Raw genomic sequence first — 15,257 nt, forward strand, 5'->3', positions numbered from 1 at the left:
GTACAACCCTTGCAAGTCAAGTTGCAGAAATAAGTTGAGGTAGGAGCTATGATGCCTACGGAAAAATACTGATGAAAGAGTGACATCAAGTATTCATTGATCATTGCTAGAAGTAACAGCTGAATATATGCTCTCTTTTACTAGAAAAGCCAGAAATTTAAATACTTAGAGGCTATGCATGCAAAATAATTATACATTTTAGAACAAAAACTCATTCTGGTTGTTATATTTACACATTTTCCTATATGGTGTGAGGCAGGTAACGGGATAGTGTTTTACAGACATCTCTGTTACTGGAAAACGCCAAACCTGGGAGACTAACATCCCTCTCAGGCTTCAGGTAGGATTTTCACATTCATATTTTCTACGTCTTTAACTATTCTGGCATAAATCAAACCCAAAGGGATGAAGTCAGAGTTTTGTGTTGTTTTATTTTGCATTGCATTTTACCTTTAATGCTGTCAGTCACCTGAATTGTAATTGGTGGTGACGGATATGAAGGCAATAGGCAGTCCTGCCTGGCCAGGTTGGAGGTGGGAACCATTAGGCTGATCTACAGTACCAATGCGTTCGAGGGACTGGGGACTAAGGACATGACAAAAGGTCAAAAATAGAGTGTCCTCATTCCATACCCATGCAAGGAACTTGCTTGTGGAAGTACCTTCATTCGTCCTTAAGTTCAAGTGAAAGAATGCGTTAGAAATCCCCACATCTGGAGAGTTTTCTGAGTTTTTCTTCATCACTGAGTAACTATTGCCAGCGCAGGTATCACAGGCACACCGGGATGCAGCCTGGTTCCAAAGTTTCAGCCTGGTTTATCCTTTGGGAGGGAAGAGAGTCTTTGCCACTCCTACCTTCCTGTACTGCAGAGAACCCATAACCAGACCTAGAAATCAGGAGCTAAGATTTCCTAAAAATCTCCGGGAAGCCCACAAGGGAGCCGGGCTGTTTGTGCCATTGGACATATTTCCCCTATGCAGAATACCGGTGCCTGCATTCACGTTTTGCAGGTCCTAGAGAATGGACAAATTGAGTTCTAATCCTTGCAGCCTTTGCTTTTCAGAAATTCAGCTTACTCATATGTAAAAGAAAAATAATAAAACTTACACAGACTTGATAGGTGCAAACCTTCATTCAGTAAGGTGAATATGGTATAAAAATGTGGACTAATTACAAACGTATCCCTCCCTATGGATTCACGATACCTGGGTGAAGTCTCAGGGCCTGGAGGTGGGTAAGGAGAGAGTGAGTGTTAGATTTTAAAGCCTACCCACTCCCACACCACCTGCACGACTGGGCTCGGCAACCTGCATACTTACCTGGATTGTTGCAATGACTACATGAGATAATGTATATGTAGTGTCTGGCACAGCAGACATGAGTATATTTACTCAGCCAACTAAAATTTACCAGGCATTTACTATGTGCCAGGCACTGTTCTAGGCACTAGGGGTGTGGCACTGAACAGAACAAACCAAAAATCCTTGCTCTCACATAGCTTATGTTCAGTTTTCTTCCCCCATAAATTACAAATAGACAAAACAGGTAAATGGACACTAAGAGAGAACTGATTTCATTTGATTTGCTGTGTCTTTCCTTCCAGAAAGTATAATTGAGAAGAAAAGGGTAAAGGAAATGGAGAGGGGAAAATAGGTAGGCTTATTCATCTCCCCCTCACCCCTGACACACACACACAAAACCCCAGAACATTCTCTGCCCTGATGCATGGCCCAGGAGACCGACCTCTCTGGACCACGTTACCTAGGCTGCCTTCTCCTCTGGCTTCCCTTTGAATTTAGGCAATAGGAGGCATCAGCAAGAGACATGAGAGTGGGAGGAGAGTGGGGTCAGGGTATTATGAGTCCGGCCCCTTCCCTACTCCAGTTCTGACTAGACTTAGGGAGCTCCACACCTTTCCTCGCCCCTTCAGTTTAGCAGTTTAAAGCTGAGATTAACAACCTCACACTATTGCTCGTCCCTGGTGTATCACCATCTCTTGAGGATCCCTTAACCTCCTCTGTACCCCAGTAGAGAGTCCTTTCTTTAAACTCTTTTCAGTTAAAACCTCTGAGTGTGCCATCTGTTTCTTGCCAAGATCCTGACTGATACAGTGAGGGAGAAATATACTGAAAAACATTATAAATCAACCTTGCCAAGAAGGTTGAAAAATTGAGAGAATAAAATATTTTAATCGTGAAAACATCTTAAATGGATCTGAGAACATTAGACCAAGCGGTGAAAGGATAAATTGTAAGAAGACGTGATAAGATAGAGTGCCAAGGTTGGTTTCAATGAATAGACCATAGTGCTCAGGTTTGATGGGCTTCTCTAGGCCAACTGTAGCTTGCTTGACCCTCACCTTCAAGAGGAGCTAATAGTGTAGTAGCAGCAGTGACAAACACGTGAACAGAAAGAAGGTGTCAGGGGGGTGATACGGTAAAATCAAAGTGTTGAAGAGTTTGCTTATCCTAGCATTCTTTCTGCCTTTGCTGCAATTACGATCCATTTGCCCCTGCCCAAATCTAGATATTAAAAAAGATAAAGGAAGTGCCTCCTTCTAGGTGAAATGATGAAAACCGCAAAACTGATGCTCTCTGTGAAAGAGCTATCCTCATGGGGCACTGACCGTGTGCCAGCGCTATGCCAATCACTTGACAGGAAGTGTCTCATTTAATCCTCACATCAGCCCTAGAAGGTATTATTATTTCCATTTTACAGATGAGGAAACTGAGGCCCAGAGAAGCAGAGGAATCTGCCTAGGGTGCACAGCTACTGATGGTAGAGCTCAGTTCTACTACCAACCCCCACCGGGGTGGTTTGTTACCACCTCCCCTTTGCTCCTCTTCCCAAACACTCTACTAAGCCTCTTGCGTGTATTATTGGGAAGGAGAGCAAAGAAATAGTTACCACGCCAAAACGATTGGGGTGGGGGAAGGAGTTGATGAGCAAGGTCATGGGTCAAAATTGTCATGATCCAGTGACTGAGTATTTATCAAAAAGACGTTCTGACTAATCCTTTTCCATCCAACCAGGCTGATAAGTGGAAGGCATGTTAATGTGCAGGAGAGGGTGGGAGCCCAGCGAAGAGAGAAAATTAGGAGAGGGGGACAGAAGAGAACACTCTTCCCTCAGCAGCCCCCGGAGACTGATGAGAGCTCACACAGATAAAATATTTATTTTCCATATGTTGCCGAAAGCATTGCCATCACTGTATGTGTGCAATATGTGCAAAGAAGTGTGAAATCTATACATCAAATGCCACCGACCTAGTTAATTTCCGCGCATTTAACATGCTTAATGCCTACCATCTCCTCAATATGTTTTCATGTATATTTCTTGACACATAAAATACGGTCTTAGTAAGGAAAGAGCCAGCATCAACCACAGCCTTACTCACTGCTATGTTTCAGCCCAAAACTTGTTGCCAGGGCCAGCACAATGAGAGTTAAAAACCAGTAGGTCCTGCTGGCTAACTCAGCCTCCCGTCACCTTAAATCGCCTTCCCAGTTCTTGAAGCAGCCTTCTTCTGTAACAGAAATGTCTGTAGTGGGGAGATGAAAATGTTTTTGTTCTCTTTGGACAATTGGGAGATAGAATGTCAGAACTGACCGTTGAAACGCAGGTGCCTGCGGCCACACTTTTTTTGAATGCAGAGCTCCACCCGTGCGGCGGGAGGAAGTGCACAGTGATTGGTCTGTTTCTCTGCGGAAGTGTTCGCGTACACCCAGTTTTGCTTTGCATGTATTTACGAAACATCTGCCCTTTTCTTGTTCTTAAATCCTTCCCCCTCACCAGCCCCCTTTCTCCTTTCTCCCATTTTCTTTCTTTGTTGTCGTTGGCTCGCCTAATTTTTCACTGGAGCTTTCATTTTCCGGTTGAGGGGCGACTTCATCAGAGTGTATAATTTTAAAATTGAGGGAGGGAGGGAGGGAGGGAGAGGGAGAGAGAGGGAGAGGGAGAGAGAGGGAGAGGGAGAGGAGAGAGAGGGAGAAAAGAAAGAAAGAGGCTAAGCGGCCGGCCAGAGCTTGGCAAACCAACCTTTGGCATGGTGACCAGAAGGAAGGTTCTGGTGTGGTGGGGAGTTTGCCTGACATGCTGCCTGGAGTCCGCCGGTGTGCTGCTGCCCTCTACAGGCTCCAGGGAATAGTACACAGCCACCGAGGCTTGGAGAGACTTGCCCTCAGATGTGCTGTGCTTATATAATTCTTTTACACAGCCAAAGAAGGTATTTTTAATTAATTACTACAGGACTTGCTTTTTCCTCCTTAATAAAATATGAACTGCAAAAATAACTGCAAAATAACTGGAAAATAAAATAAAAGGGTCAAAATAACTGCACCTGTGCATGTCTAGATGTAGATTGCTGCCACGTTTTGGTGTTTCTCAGGTCTGGAAAAAGGAGTACAAGAGAACTATTAGAGAGTGAGATGGAAAATGAATTGTTTCTAAGGACAATGAGTGTCTCTCTGTTATCTGTGCAGTTGGGAAACGGCCCAGTGGTCTAAGGACAAGTAAAGTGATATTAGGCAAATGAAGGGCTGAGCCCAAAGGTTGAGTTTTCAGTATTTTCTGTTTGTAGAAGTGGTTTCAGTGCCTCTGTGCTCTGAATGTTCTCCAGAGGTGACCCTTGAGACAACAAACAGGAGAATATGGTGCAAGATGTCAGTTAGAAAGCAGGATCAAATCTAGGGAAGGAAGCAAGGCCATTGATATAAAGAACAATACAACTTTTGCAAAGTTAAAAATAAAAGAGTAATGTTGGTGGGTTGACCACGTACTCACGTTTGAAAGAGGGTTTCCTTAATTCTCTGAAGCACACATCTGAAACTAGCCTAGGCCTTGTTTATGAGTATCAGAAATATTTATTTTTTCCGTTAAGTGATGTCTGTCAGTGTTTCATCCCGATATTTAAATGATTCATGAGGACCAGCCTAGCTTCAGCGGGCAAAGTGGTCCTACTCTTATCAAATGCACTTCATGGATTCAAAGGAAAAGCAGCCAGTCGATGTAGATTTCCCTGCTGCATAAAGAATAGGAAACTTAATTGGGATTCAGACTATAACTATTTTCAAAATATACTTTAATTTCAACTCAATTTCATTCCATCAACACACCTATATTGAATGACAGCTTTGTCTAAGCAACTCCGCTTAACGGTATATACTAGACAGCAAATCTGGGAGGGCAGAAACCAGGCTTGTTTTATTTCCTAGCCCATGCTGGCACATCATAAACACATAAGTATTTGTGAAATGAATACATGAATAAATGAATAGTGGGAGGGAAGGAAGAAGGAACGAATGGGTAACACAGGGAGTTCAAAAATAGCTATGACAATTTTTTCACCCTCAGACAGTTTGCAGTCTCATAGACATGGAATTCACCTTGACTGTCAGCCTAATGTGGTCATCTCAGATTTAGTGAACCAAAGTTGTGGGAGTAGAGAAGTCAAGGAGGATGGGAGTCAGAAAGTAAACAACAGTCAGAATAAAAAGTGTTATGGTGATAGCAATGGAAATATAGATGTGCAAAATATGAAGGAAGCACAATTGTCAGGACTTGACAAACTGGCTTTAAGGCAGAGGAAGGTGTATGACCCTGAGGTTTCCAACCCGGTGACAAACCTGGTGACAGACAGCAGTGATAGAAATAGGGACCGTAGAGGAAGCGTTGGTTTCCATGGGAAAAAAATGAGTTGGGTTTTGGAAACTTTGATCTCGGATACTTCCCTACACTGAAAACCAGAAACAAGCTCCTTGAAGGTCCATGTAGACCCTCAAGATTTGGGGGTTTGTTCCTTAGTCACCCATTCAACAAAGGGTGGGTAAAGGAATCCAATTTGTTGCTTTTGTACTGGCTTCCTCCATCCTGAAAAATATGTCTGAAAGCTCTCCTTCTATTTTCATCTTTACCATGCCATCTCTGCCTCCTGCCCTCTGGAAAAGCAGATTTGATTTCACAACCTGTTGGACCAGAAACACAGCATGCTAATCATAATACCATATTCTGCAAGGGCAGATTTAACTACCCAGTACAGCAAATTTCAATACAAAAATTCTGTATAACAAGTCCATTGCCATGCTTAGAGAAACAAGGGAAACATGGGAACAGACCTACTTACAACAAATTCTGTACCACACATATTCTCCTACCAAAAAAATGAAAGAAATTACTCTTTCTGTTCACCATACACATGATGATAAAAAAGGCACAGAACCAAGAAAATTGGGGGGGGGATGTTCAGGATATGACAAGTAATCTAGTTGGGTTTGACTAGGGCCTAGGGTGCATGCAGCATAAGCTACGTATTTATTCATTTACATCAGTTGCATGGTTCTAGGGAGAGGAGCTGACTGATGGCTGAGCTGTTTTACTTCTTATTCCTGGTCCCAAACAATTAGTGACAATTACTTTCTTTTTTTTTTTTCTTTTTTTGACAATTACTTTCTAATTCCCTTCACCCATCTCTTTTCAAACACACAATCACACTCCCGTACTCCAGGATCATGTACTAAATCAAAAAACAAAGGGAATCTTAAGCTTCACGTGGGTAAAGAGTTGGAATAGAGGATCTCTGTGTGACACCTTCCTTCTTTACCTACTGGAGTCTAAGCTCTTCTTTTCACTTTCCATTTGCTGCTTTAACAAATCCTTTCATCACTACCCCTCTCACCTGTACAACCTGCAAATTTAGATCGTGATTTGAAATTATGTGTTGATCTAGAATAAAATCTAATAACAGCAAGAAAGTTGACTGTTACATAATGTGTTCCATGACTAGAAACTGAAAACTGGAAGGAACCTTTAAGGCCTTCTAATCCAAGCCCTTTATTTTACAGATGAGGAAACTGAAGCCCAGAGAGGTGAAGTGAGGTGCCCAAGGCCACACAGCAAGTTAGAGGCACAGCTAGTACCATAGCTCAAGTCTCCAGACTCCCAGTCCAGTGCTCCTCCCATTACTCCACGGGTCCTGTCTCTAAGCCTCCTGACAAATGCTAGAACGGTAAAACCTCCACTAGTATTTTTCCAGACCATGTTAAACTCTTAAGGGGGGAAAAAAGGATGCTTTCTTGGATAATGTCAGCCATACGTAGCTCAAGCTGTCTGAAGTTCTGGGACAGGGTCTTTTTATGCAGCCAACAGAGTCCAAATGTGGTGCTGTTTGCTTGGCCCATATGCTTTCATGTGTTCCCAGTTAGGCCATTACTGGAGGGAAAAAAACAAGAATCAGCTTGTTTTAAAACAAGGGACATACTGGACTCCCTCCCATCCCCCCTCAGAAAAAAAAAAAAAAATCAAGTTATCTTTAACAGATTCTAAAAATGCCTTTTCCCAAATATGCAGTCAGTTCCTTCAAAGGGCCCTTTGTTTATTTTCAGGAAGAAACCCAAGACAGCTGAAAACCAGAAGGCATCTGAGGAGAATGAGATTACTCAGCCGGGTGGATCCAGCGCCAAGCCGGGCCTTCCCTGCCTGAACTTTGAAGCTGTTTTGTCCCCAGGCCCAGCCCTCATCCACTCAACACATTCACTGACAAACTCTCACGCTCACACCGGGTCATCTGATTGTGAGTACACCACTAAGGTGATGGTGTCTTCGCGGTGCTGGGAGCAGGCTTCTCCCCCGGGTTCGGGCTTCTTTGCATTCAGAGCAAGCTGTTTCCGTTTGGTCTTCTAAAGTAGCCAAAGGTAACTTGCCACCATTTTGAGTCAGCCAACATCTATATTTTCAAAGCTAGAGTGTATTTCCAAACCAGGTGACCAGCCATTTGGCCTCAAAAGGCTGATTAATTACATCCATCACATTCTCTTTCATAACACTGACTCAAAATCAGAAGCCGCGTTGCTGTTTTCTAATTATTCTTTTGTCCCCATGATCTGGATAATGGTACTTCCACCATGACAAAATTGAACAACCAAATATGGACCTCAAAAGGAAACTTCCATTTTGAGATTACATAACACAAGTCAGCTTTGCATTAGTTATTGTAGCTTGGCTGAATTTCTGTCTTTCCAGTTTTTAATTTATTTTGAAGTGGTTAAAGGACAGCATAAATTTACAGAAGAAAAGAGAATGGCTTCCAAGAATTCAGAAGCCACCCAGACTTCACATAGCCAATAAGAATTTAGGTTAAAAATATTTTTTAATTAAAAAAACTGCCTATGGGCTAAATTTGGAAACGGGCAGCTTAATGAGATTGTCACTACTGAAATCACTCCGTTGCTGTTTGTTTTTGCTGTCTTCCCACTAATCCGAGAGTCGTCACTTCTTCAAATTCTATTTTAAGAAAGATGATAAATCACGTTTAGGAGGTATTTTCTGAAACGTAACTCAATACTTCAGAGAGAAAGAAACACGTGTGTTGACAATGGAAAGGAATGGAATCACTTGGAGTCCAATCGGAAAAGAATATTCCTTTTAGTCTTGGAGATACCCGACAACTATTCAGAACTGATCTCCACAGCGGATGTCAGGCAGAAAGCTGGTGTATTCATCTTTGGATTAAGATAAGACCAAGAAAGTTTTATTTTCAAAAAAGGACTCCATTTATCCTGTCCACAAAGCAAAAATTATTAATTAGGAAATGAGATTCTAAATCTCCTGTTGTTATTTTTCTGACAAAGCAAACGTAACTCCGCAAAAAGGGTGAGAGGTGAATGAGCCTGGGACATTCCATTCCCTACTTTCTTCATCATAATAGCCCCTGGATAAAGGGACATGACCAAGGGGTTGGGGTTTGGGTGAAGGAGCCTTTTTCTACTCGTGACTGAGCTGAGACCACACTCCAGCTGTCACTAGAAAACGAAATGAGAAATAACAGGCTCCAAGTCTCTGCAGCCCATGTAAGTTGTACAGAGCTGCTGCTTCTATACAGAAACTTGGGGGTCAGAAGCAGGGACTGTGCTCAGTGGACCATCAAAATGGTAACATCCTTGGCCTTCTTGCCTGGCAGTCTCCGGCCTAACAGTAATTACAGGAAGAACTGGAAAATAGCGTGGCACGGTGCCCGTAGACATGTGCGTACTGTCCCTACCTACCAGGAAGGTAGCCTGCTCCTGTGGAGAAGGACCTGGAGCTCCTGCATGCAGACCTCCAATGCCTGGCTTTCTGCCACAGCTTATGGGGAAGATTACATAGAATGGCCTTAGCCCAGAAATCCCATTACAATAAAATGAATGTTTTGCTGAACAGAAAGAGCACTGGGCTCTGTGTATTATACTTTACCATAAGCATCATCTGACTAGGCCTTGGCGCTAGCTTGGAATATGTACAAGGCACAGCCCCTTGGTGACCCTGAGGAAGCCAGTGGATCCAAGCTCAGTAAGGTCTGAATACAGTTGGAAGGAGAACAAATAGGGAGGAGAAGCCTAATCTCCAGCTGTTCAGAAAGTCCTTCTGATTTTGCCACTAAGATGTATAAGTCTTCTCTGCGCCAACCTGTTGTTTAAATTGATTAGACTTTTCTCCAAATATATTTGGATTGTAGTTTGTCCTGATTTGAGCCTACACTTAGAAGAAGATTGTTTTGAGGAAAGATTCACAGAAATCTGTCCATTTGGAGTTTGCTTGAGAGAAGACAGGAAAGAGGTTTATTTTAAGCTGTTAAGATTTTTGGATGCTCTTCTTGCATTCAAGAGGGTTTTTTTTTTTTTTTACTTTCAAATGTCACTCTTACCGTAGATTAATTTAAAAGCCTAATTTCTTTAAGGTAAAATATTCAGTTTCTATTTAGAACTAACAGATTTGGGGCATTTAAAAATAGTGCCCTTGACTTGTTAGTATCTTTAACTTCAGAAACATTCCACCAGTATGTGGTGTTCCAAGCTTTCACAAGTGCCTGAATTTTTACAGCACCTTTTTATTTATCATGTGTTGTGCAAAATTATTCTTAGTCATGCCTTATTGTCCATTCCCCATCAGTCATTATAATTCTTCCCAATTTACAGATGAGAAGACTGAGAAAATTGACACCCAGATAGATGAATGCCGTGCTTAGTAGTTACCTCGTTCAGACACGGGGAGGGAGAGAGGGGGATGTCTGTGGATTTGCCCTCACTGTGAGCAGCCTGCATTCTCAGTTCTGAGCCCGGAGATGGCATTCCTGGCTCGAAACAGGCATCTTGAAAATGTTCAACTACTCATATTGGTGACGAGGTTATAGAACACAATGGGTAAGCATCCCCACGGAAGAAAAGTCAGCTCTGCATACGAACTGATCAGGGTGGGCAAGCCATGGCGTTGTTGCATCTGAAGCACACAGGCCGTGTTTTGGAGCAAAGAGAGCAAGTCCAACCCCTTAAATTCTCAGTTGGCTATTTAACCTACGAGCCACTTCAAATTCAGCAGAAGATCCCAGTAAAAGTCAAAGCAAGAGGGAATATGGCTGAGAAACGCTTTCCTCGGTGAAATGATGAGGTTAATACCGCTACTGAAATGTGTGCTGCTTTTCAGTGCACCCGCTACAATCACCTTTCAGCAATATTCCCCCATCACTCCTTAGCTTGTCACCTCGTCACCATTTCTAACAATCTCATGGTAAACAAACGCAGATGATGGGAGTGGAAGGCATTAGGATGAGTTTCGGAATGCAAAGGGTACCAAACCCCTAGGCGTTTGACAGAACAGTTCCCACTGCACAGGCTGAGGATGAGGCGAGCCAGGCTCTCCCTCTAAACACGTGACAGGTCTAAAGCAAGTCAGGAGAGCAGACAAAGCTCTCCACGGGAAAACCTTTCTCGACAACTATCAAGCCGTAGCACATCACAGTCATGTACATGTGAAAGATGCTCCCATTTTGTTTTCCCCCAAATGAGGCTCCCACTGAGGGGAGAAGCGATTCTCCACCCGCATCCCACCCCCGCTGGCAGTCTCCCTGCTTTGGGCTGTAGAACCGCCTGAGTCCAATGCCTTTGTTTTGTTGGAAGCTGACATCCGTGGTTACTTACCTTCTCAGGTTTTGCACTGGCCTCATCAGATGGTCTCATTTTTTGTGTCTTTGCCAAGATGTGCTTACACATTAGCAGTTTTTATTTATTTTTCATTTAACCTTTACACATTACCAAACTGTTGTGAGGGTGGGTTTAACTTTAGCTCTGTAGGTAGCATGACCCTGCCGGGCTGAACGCTGTCGAGGAGTCGGGTAGGTCCATCCTTGGCTCTCTCTTGCCGTCCACCTTCATTGGCCTTCCCCCTCCCACCCCTTTGCCTCAGTCCCCAAGCCTGAAGATATCAGTACACTTGGTTCAGTGTGAACTTTTAAGCATTTTTTTTAGAGAACAAAACAAAGAGGATTTTTTATGGCAAACTCCATTAATGCCACATTAAGGCTGACATTTTAATTACCCCAAAGTCAGGAAATGCAAAGTTCAGGTTCCCACAGCAAAAGAAACTGTCCCCTTGAGTCCCAGCATTATAGCAGATTCTTTCATTCCCGGATTACACAACGCCAGGCGTGGGGACATTGTTTTTCATCCACGTACGTGGAAAGGAGCACAGCTTTTATCCTTTGTTTTTTTCCTGTAACTACAGTTGAGGATATGGGTCTTTAGCTTCCCTTCCCAAACCATCTATATGTATTATCCTGGAACGGAAGACGATTAGAGCTCTACATGTGCGCACGGACAGAATTAAAGTTGCTGTGGGAACATTAACTCTGATTTCCGGACTTCCGTGCCAGTCACATTTAAACCATAATGTTGTAATTTTTGGCATGTAATAAATGTGCATTTCATGTACACAGACAGAAAGAAGCATAAAATGTATTTTAAAGAGCAATTAATTACTAACTTTGTGATTAAAAAACATTTGGTGCATGTTCCTTCCCATTTAGCATCAGCTGCTGGTCTTAGCCAGGCCTAATAGATGACATACTGTGTCTCATCCTGCATCTCAGATGTACTTACTGTATGTTCCTGTTCTTCTAGATAATTAATTCCCTTAGTAAAGCTGTAGGGGGAAAAGAAAATGGAAGGAATATGCAAGCATGTAAATAGGGTAAAGGATATTTTGAAGGAAATGATTCATTTCTGCAAATAAACCTTAGTCCCTGATAAAGAGCCAGAAATCTGCTAAGTGGGTGTAGACAGAGGTTTCTGGCCACCTTAGAGCATCTGGTCCAGGGCCATCAGAACGACTTCAAAGCAGATTTCCCCCTGAATTCTGGGCATGCCCAGTGGGGGAGTGATTTTACTCTGTAATAGCTCTTCCGGCTTAAGGCTTAAAAAGTTGTCTTACTCTGTAACAGCTTTTCAGTTTATATTCAAACTGGAAAAGAAAAGTTGTAGGGACTCACGTAAAATAGAGGTTTTTCCAAAGAATCCCTGAATTACAGAGCAGTGTTTTTAATTCCTTTAGATTTGAATCTGGTTGACCTATTTGTGTTAGAGAGGGAAGTGTTTCAAAAATAACTGTTTGAACAAGTTTGTTAGTAAAAAGGATTAGTAGCAATACTCTAAGGTACAGTGTTTAAGAACACAAATACTTGAAGGTTTATTTGAAACTGGGTGAGATAGAATTTTTACTGAAGGGATGTGTCATCTAAATGCTCAGGTCAAGCTTTAAGGGAAACATGCTTATAGAGAATTTGAACCTCTGTACTTGCTATTTCTTCATTATCTCTTCTGTCGTGTATTCCTTTTGTTTAGCTTGGTTGTGTGTAGTATCTAACCTTTAAGAAAAAGACTTCAGTTTTACAGGGCTCTGATTGCTTTTACTTGGGCTGTCTGTGCGTGTGAATGCATGTCTGTATGAGTGAAAACTGCTCAAGCAAGTTTGAAGGTCTCTTTGGCAAATTCGACTGCGTGTTCAGAAAGTTTCCAATCAGAAAGCTGATTCAGTGTAAAACCTTCCAAAAACTTCCTGAGGCACCTGTTCGCATGAAAAGATTGGATTTCTGCTGGAGGTGCTCAGAAGGCAGTGTTTATAACTGAAGATCTCTGTTTGGAGTGCCAAAAAATGAAAAACATTTTCGCCCCAAAAAAAACCTCCATAAATGTTCAAAATGTATCATCAAACAAAAGCTTCATTTGGATTCAAATGCATGTATCTCAGCAGATGTGTCTAAGCTAACTGGAATCCCACAGGAGCAGCTGAACTGGATTTTGGTATGTCTTGATAACTGAAAGAGTTATTCTTAGACTTTGGAAGGACAAAAATGGTCCATCTGTGAAGAACTGTAATAGAGACATGACAAAAAACAGCATCCTCTGAAAGAGTTTATTTATGGAATTTAGGACAAGTTGGACAATCCTGAAAACACTTTGGGGTCACACTATTTGCAGAAGAAATAGAGTCAAAATGGGATGAAATAAGCCACTACAGATAGTTATTATCCTATGGCTTGCTATTAATTTTCTCATAGATTCCATATCAGTTAAACGGTAAACAGAGCATCTTTGATGTAACTAAACGCTCTCATTGTCCCCAGAGTGTCTCACATTCCTCTTTATTCTACTTCCTATAAAGAATTATATATTTACCTTTTCATTGCTAACAGTTTAATCTTGTTTTCCTGCTATTTCATTAACCAAGTAAACCTCTTACTTATTAAGTGTGGATTCATTTCTTTAAAGATTGTCTTTCCCTTTTTAAAAGTCACTTTTCTTTTCCTGAGTTAATTGATACATAATCTCTTTAGAATTATTTTTATTACCTTTGATACCCTCTTATTTAGAGGTTTCAGTGTTAGTCCCACACTTATACATTAGAAGGCCAGTTAATTTTTTTTATTTGCTCTAATTTCCTAGAGTTTCCACTTAATATACCTGGGGACACATTTATTTTTAAAAATCATATGTCTTGAAGTTTCATGTCACAATCTACCTCTTTTTATGAAAGTGTTTCTCTTTTTAATAAAAATTGTCCTCTCCCTACAATGCTAATGTAACTGGACATCTTCCATAGCCACTTGACTCAGTAACTTCCGGAAGTCACTCTTAACCTTGTTCACTCATGCCTTTCTCCATTTAGCCATGCATCAAATGCTGTTGAACCCCTGCATCTGTGCCAAGACCTCAGCTAGGACCAGGGGTGAAGATACAAACAAAATACCGTCCCCACACTTTAGGAACTCATGGTGTTCCCACACACTTTCCCCAACTTTTAAACCTGTAAAAGGAGACATAAAAATGTGGTATGAAAATGTCTGATGATGCGCAAAAAGCTCCCAACCTCCTGAAGCAGTGGAAAGGGCTTCGCAGGGGAGGTGTCATTAGACCTGGACCAGGAAGGAATAGGTGTGTGTAAAGCTGAAGAGGGAAGAAACAGCCTTCCAGGCAGAAGGAACAGAAAACCACAGAGGCACAAAAAAGAGCATGGTGTTCTCAGAAAACAGAGCAGTTCAGTTACCAGACTCAGACCTTCTTACGGTTTGCCTCATTTTAATATAAGCTCACAGAACAGTTTGCATTTGGGTAACATTGCCTGTCACTAAAAGTCAGCTGGGCTGAGCTACATGTCCCTTTAGAGACATTTGTTTTCCAAATAAATAATAAAGCAAGACAGCACTTATTTTCTAATGGGAAAAGTGCCTTTCTTTGCATGAGGTCAGTAGATGTAGGAAAGTATTAAGAAAAATCTAATGATAATTTATTGATGAATCGTTCAAAATAACTTTTCTTATTGAGAGGTTCATTCCTGGAGCCACAGAGTCACCTGTAAGGGCCGTGCTGGAACTCTGTCATTGACTCCTGGTCCCTCCAGATTCTAGCCATCAGTCTTCTTATGAAATCCTCCCAGGTCCCTTGGGAAATCTGGTCTCATGGCCCATTGCTTTGAGTCACACCATGCCGTGTTACTCTGCCAGATATTGCATGAACGTGCTTACGATTGTCCACGTATAATTGCTAAGGCTGATGGCTGACCTTCAGGGCTCTATTCTTCGTCTTTCCATGTCATGTCTTGCTGAAGCACGTCTTTAATTCTTATCTGCAGCTGCTGGTGATAGTCTCATATGTGCTTCCTTCACTCGTGGCAAATTTCGTTATATGAAATTAGTGTTCCTCCATATCTGTCAGGGCCTCTCACTCCCTGACTTTAAAAAAAACAAAACAAAACAAAAAAACGTGTGCTACTGCCTTCAGAGAAGGATCATTTGATCGAGAGCATGCATGAAGATTCTAGAAGTTTCAAGTCAGATCCTTCCACCAATCACTTCATACCAGGTACTGTAGTGAAACCTCTTATTGCCACGTGCTGAATAAGCATGTCTGCTTTTTTTTTGCTTTTTTTTTTTTTTTTTTTTTTTTTTTTTTTTCCCA

The 15,257-nt window shown here is 41.9% G+C and overlaps 1 protein-coding gene across 2 annotated transcripts in view; it reads left to right on the top strand.

The window, feature by feature from the left end:
• ZBTB20 (zinc finger and BTB domain containing 20) overlaps window positions 1–15,257 on the top strand; it is a 165,979-nt gene that overhangs the window by 117,223 nt on the left and 33,499 nt on the right. Inside the window, exon 3 of one of the 2 annotated variants that reach the window (XM_024735374.1) lies at window positions 7,380–7,567. The gene's annotated coding sequence lies outside the window, so the exon portion shown is untranslated. Of the gene's footprint in view, window positions 1–7,379; window positions 7,585–15,257 lie in introns of both variants that reach the window. The other variant, XM_024735375.1, reaches the window with a different exon arrangement.

Source organism: Neophocaena asiaeorientalis, unplaced genomic scaffold (assembly GCF_003031525.2).
Source record: "Neophocaena asiaeorientalis asiaeorientalis breed wild unplaced genomic scaffold, Neophocaena_asiaeorientalis_V1.1 scaffold136, whole genome shotgun sequence".
Lineage (NCBI taxonomy): Eukaryota > Metazoa > Chordata > Mammalia > Artiodactyla > Phocoenidae > Neophocaena > Neophocaena asiaeorientalis.